The sequence below is a fragment of the Micropterus dolomieu genome, linkage group LG11, assembly GCF_021292245.1.
Source record: "Micropterus dolomieu isolate WLL.071019.BEF.003 ecotype Adirondacks linkage group LG11, ASM2129224v1, whole genome shotgun sequence".
In the NCBI taxonomy this organism is placed as follows: domain Eukaryota; kingdom Metazoa; phylum Chordata; class Actinopteri; order Centrarchiformes; family Centrarchidae; genus Micropterus; species Micropterus dolomieu.
Genome location: NC_060160.1, coordinates 23173853 through 23179830, shown reverse-complemented (window position 1 = coordinate 23179830; position 5978 = coordinate 23173853).

Below are 5978 nucleotides of genomic sequence, written 5' to 3'. Positions count from 1 at the left end.
TATAAATAGACCTATCAAGAAATTCTATAAATCAGTAATGAAATTGGTAGAAAATCTGGAATCAGACTTTCTACCAATTGTCTGATTTAGTCAATAGTGAACTTGGTTCTTTGGGCCTCTTGTCTCCATACATTCATGAATTTGAGTCATAAAACCTTGAGGTAAGTCAACATTTTCGACAAAGTTGAAACATTTTCGACAAAGTTGAAACATTTTCAACTCATTCGGATGCGTCTTTGCTTGTCATGTGTGTCCTTCTGTTAGAATCCACTTGTGTCTTTGTGTGGAATCCTTCCCCTAAATTTACTTTGACCTCTGTCTGAATACACTTTAATCCACCTCGCTAAAACTACGATCTCACTGAGAGGCCATTGTTCTTTTAGTTTATATGTGATAAATCAGATAAAAAGGCAACTATTCCAGACCAACGTATAAACAATTATTAATTCTCTGGAAATAGGCATAGAGGTTTGTTTTAGAAATTCTTGGAGCAGATCAGTTTCTCTTGTTTCAGAAGAACGTCTCAGAAACTCTGGATGTCTTACAGAGCATTGTTTAATGACGCTCAGCCAAGGAGATCATCAGTGTCAGCATAGTGAGTGAGAACACAATGCACAGCCAAACCAAGTCTAAAGAATCCTCTCGGTCCACAGTATTTATCTCTCAACTTCCCTAATAGTGTCTACAGTCATCCCTAAAAGGTGATCTGAGCAGCAAACCTGAGCAGCTGGATGTTTAAACACTAATGTCTTAACTAAGGAAGCTAGAGGGATGCATGCATAACATTAAGTGGAGACAGTCGGTCTGCACACATACGAGACTCAAGAAAACAGTTGCGGCCATCACCATAACAGGGAGAGAGACAGAGGCAAAGAGCTGTGTCTAAGGAGTCTACTTCTAGGCCTACAAGTGACCCCTAGTATTACATTTTATTGTGTTAATGCATAGAAGAGGTTGAATAAACCTCTTCTGAGACTCTTCCAGATCTGCCCAATGACTTCTCCCTTCTCTAATAGTGAACGGTGTCAGTTTGGAGACTTGCCAGAGAAGACAAGAACATCTCACCCCTGAGATATGGCATGTCTTGTCAAGACAATGAAGTTACAGCAAAGTGTGAAGAACCATATATTTTCTCTTTTGATTAGCAAGAGATGAGACTGAACACACACTCACACACACACACACACCTGATTCTCACCTCCTGATGTGGTCTGAGATAAGGATTGCCAGATGCCTAGAAGTTGAAAGGGACATGTTGAGAAATATTGTGAGCCAGGTTCAGGTGTGAAGAAGTTTCAGAGACTGATGAAGACTTAACATAGCATTATTTACTGAGCCCGGCCGAGGAGACACAGTGCCAGCATACAACATGTGAACACAGAAATATTCTTAATAGGACATTCCTAAGGCCCCATCCACACTACTCCGTTTTAGTTTACAAACGGAGAATTAAAAGGTGCAAACGTAGCAAAAGGTCTCTGTTTTAATTCAAAGACGCAGTAGCCTAAGTAAAGTAACTGGTGTATTCTTCCTTGCAGCCAGATTTGAATTAATGTTATTCAGCGATCTTACAATCAGTAATCCAGCTATTGAATTTCTCAGCACATGTTGTCTTGATGTTTAATCCAGCATTTATTTTTATATGACATGAAATGAGCAAGTTATTAATTCACAGAATTAACTTTTTGTTCACTTTGTGACAGCACAGGACAGAACAGCTAAATATACCGTCATAGTAGATAATATTGTAGCTACTACACTCAGTGTTGTTTAACCTTATGCCACCTGTTAATAATGTTGGAAATTGTTTTGAAAGTTAAACAGTATTAGGAGTCATCTCAACAGCTAATAAGTCAAGAATGTCATGTAAATTGTTGAATGATCTGCTGAAATAGTTGTTGGTTAATTCATGTTTCCCTGAATGTTTTATAACCACTGTACTATATCATATTTTGAAATACTATTGTCTGACCATACTGAAGAAATGGATTATGTGAATTTTGCACACACTGGAGAGGACCATGTCAATTCCACACAACGTGCACTCCAGCGTAACAATAACTAGAAAAATGCCAACAACTGTGCAACACTTGGAGTTGTTGTCTCAGACTCCGATAATTCATGTTTTGAGAAATAAACAAAAATGTAAATATGAAGTTGCTGTTTTTTTATGAAATTGACCCTCAATCAAATGTCTCTTTCTTTTGATATATTTACTGTTTACATTTCAGTATTATACAATAATCTGGGGGTCTGGAAAGATGGGTGAATATGACCAAAAATGCTGTGCAGGGCAGGCAACATGAAAACAATACACTGGTTAATATAGTGTTAATGGCTTGGCTTTAACCTGATGTTACTTTGGACGTGTCTCTGTGGTTGCTATCAGTCAATGTATGTGTGTGCTTTTTAGGTGAAGGTTAAGCCACCTTGTGTGTATACATGTGTGTGTTTGGGAGTATTTACAATTGAACAATAATTCTGATGCTTGTGCTTAGGCAACCTGATTAAATAGTGTTGTGTGTGTGAGTGTGTGCGTGTCCTCTAAATATTATATTTCTCTGCAGCTTCACTGACCAGCAGCACAGGGCAGTTTCACATGAGTAGAGTCATGCTGATACCATTTTGTCTCTTTCTTTGTCTCTCGATTAATTCCCTTTTCTTTCCAATCTTCTCTTTTGTCTTTATTCCCTCTTTTTCTGTTTGCTTCAGAGAGATAGGAAAGAATCCCTCCTCCTCTCTACCTCTCTTCCTCCCTCTGTTTGCTATCTTTATATCTTTTTTCACCCTGAAATCCCTCTCCTCCCCTTTTTTATGCCTTTCCCTACAATATGATCCTCTTCTCTTCCTCCTCCTCTGTCCTTTGCTTCTTCTATCTTTGTGTGTCTCATTTTCCTTTATATGCTTCTCTTCTCTTCTTCCTTCCTCCTCTCAATAGGAACATAATAACAGTTGGGAGAAAGGAATAACCTGTAGTTGTTTTACCAGGTCACAGGGAGGCGGCGGGAGAGAGAGAAGGAGAGTGGTGATAACAGTTGTCTTTTTGCAAGCTTTCACACAGGATGTTTGAATTATTGTATTGTCATATGTGTGTCAATGAACCTGGTTAAATAAAGGTTAAATAATATTTAAATAAAAAAAATATTTTTGGCCACTTGGGAGCAATGGAACAAACTGTAAACACATTACAGTCGATGCTGCGACATATGACATGTTAGCAAATAGTTGCCTATTTACATATTCTGCAGACAGAGGGCAACACATTCATTTGGATTTTATGCCGCTGTCCACCTGACAAACGTGAGTTTTGATCTCCACTACCAACTAAGAACAAACAGCTCTATGTTCATCAGCTAGTCACTAACTTCGTCTGCTGTCTGGTGCTGAGCAGTTAGTGTACATGTGGGTTTTGGAACTTTTACGCTGAAAACAGCTGCCCGCTGCAGCTGGAAACAAGGCTGATGAGGACAGAGAGTGAACCAAAACAGTAAAGCTGTAGACCTGAAATGAAAACAACCAGCTTAAAAACACCAAAACACTCCCAGGAGTTCAACGGAACTGCAGAGTCAAGAGGATAGTTACCTGTGGCTTTAGTCACTACAAACAATACTTTTCATTATTTCAATCCGCGCTGACATACCAGAATAACAGCCATGCTTTGCGCTAAATGCTGATGTAACCATGCTGATATACAATCAATGACAATGCTAGCATACTGATTAGCATGTATAATGTTCACCATATTCTTAATTTAGTGTGTTAACATGCTAAAATTAACTAATGGACTTGAACACACAGTCCAGCTGAGGCTTGTCGTAATGGCATTAGTTTTGCAGGTGTTTGGTCATAAACCCATGGATTGGACAAAAAGAAATGTTCACCTGGTGAGTCATTCTTGTGCCAAAAATTTGCTAAATAACCTACACTGCCAAAATTTGCAGCAGATTTATACACAGATCTCAGATTTTCGCTATGTACACAAAGGGCCTATTTCTCTCAAACATTGTTCACAAATCTGTCAAAATCTGTGTTAGCGAGCACTTCTCCTTGCATGCTGACTGCAGGAATGTCCACCAGAGCCTGTGAATTGAATGTTCCTTTCTCTACCATAAGCCATCTCCAAAGGCGTTTCAGAGAATTTGGCAGTACCTGCAACCGGCCTCACAACCGCTGACCACGTGTGACCACACCAGCCCAAGACCTCCACATCCAGCATCTTCACCGCCAAGATTGTCTTAGACCTGCCACCCGGACAGCTGCTGCAACAATCGGTTTGCATAACCAAAGAATTTTTGCACAAACTGTCAGGAACTGCCTCAGGGAAACTCATCTGCATGCTCGTCGTCCTCATCTTCGCACAGCCATTGAAGAGGAGTGGACCAACATTCCACAGGCCACAATCAACAACCTGATCAAGGAGATGTGTTGCACTGCATGAGACAAATGGTGGTCACACCAGATACTGACTGGTTTCCAGAACCCCAGAACCTCCCAATACAGTGCAACTGCACATTTTCGAGTGGCCTTATATTGTGGCCAGCCTAAGGCACACCTATGCAATACCCAAGCTGTCTGATCATCATCTTGATATGCCACACCTGTGAGGTGGATGGATTATCTCGGCAAAGGAGAAGTGCTCACTAACACAGATTTTGACAGATTTGTGAACAAAGTTTTTGAGAAATAGGCCTTTTGTGTACATAGAGAAAGTCTTAGATCTTTGAGTTCAGCTCATGATGAATGGGGGCAAAAACAAAAGTGTTGCATTTATAATTTTGTTCAGTGTAATTTGAAGCAGTAAATGGCAGCACAATACTGATGTTGTTTTGGATATGCTGAAATACTTGTGCAGATTAATAATTTTTACCACACAGAGAGCATACAGTGAATGCAACTTAAAACGAAACCTGTTGACTTATTTCTGCTTAGTGTAATTCATTGTGCTAGAGCCAGTGTGTGTTTTATTCATGACCCTCTTTTGTAACCCTGATTTAATTAATGTCTGACATTTGTCTGGTTGGTTTTTATTTAGAGCTGTTTTGTCATCTGGAGTGCTCTGTGTGACTCTCTTGAAAGCTTATTAATACAGTATTAGTTTTTTACACACCCATTCCTTCTCTGTCAAACTGTCACACACTTGGTTGATATAGCAATGAATTCTGCTGCTGTGTTGCTGTGTGTTTACCTCCTCAGATGGTTAGGCGATATGGATGGCTGACCTTGAGACTGACACCATCTACACACACACACACACACACACACACACACACACACACACAGTCTGCAATTAAACACATGGCCAAGCTTGTACATGTGAAACACAAATGCACATATGCCCACAAAAGGACAGCCTTGTCTAAACATAAGCTACACCTTCACTACCTACAAGTCATAACCAATTATACTCATCTAAAGGATTATTAGGAACACCATACTAATACTGTGTTTGACCCCTTTCGCCTCCAGAACTGCCTTAATTCTACGTGGCATTGATTCAACAAGGTGCTGAAAGCATTCTTTAGAAATGTTGGCCCATATTGATGGATAGCATCTTGCAGTTGATGGAGATTTGTGGGATGCACATCCAGGGCACGAAGCTCCCGTTCCACCACATCCCAAAGATGCTCTAATGGGTTGAGATCTGGTGACTGTGGGGGCCATTTTAGTACAGTGAACTCATTGTCATGTTCAAGAAACCAATTTGAAATGATTGGAGCTTTGTGACATGGTGCATTATTCTGCTGGAAGTAGCCATCAGAGGATGGGTACATGGTGGCCATAAAGGGATGGACATGGTCAGAAACAATGCTCAGGTAGGCCGTGGCATTTAAACGATGCCCAATTGGCACTAAGGGGCCTAAAGTGTGCCAAGAAAACATCCCCCACACCATTACACCACCACCACCAGCCTGCACAGTGGTAACAAGGCATGATGGATCCATGTTCTCATTCTGTTTACGCCAAATTCTGACTCTACC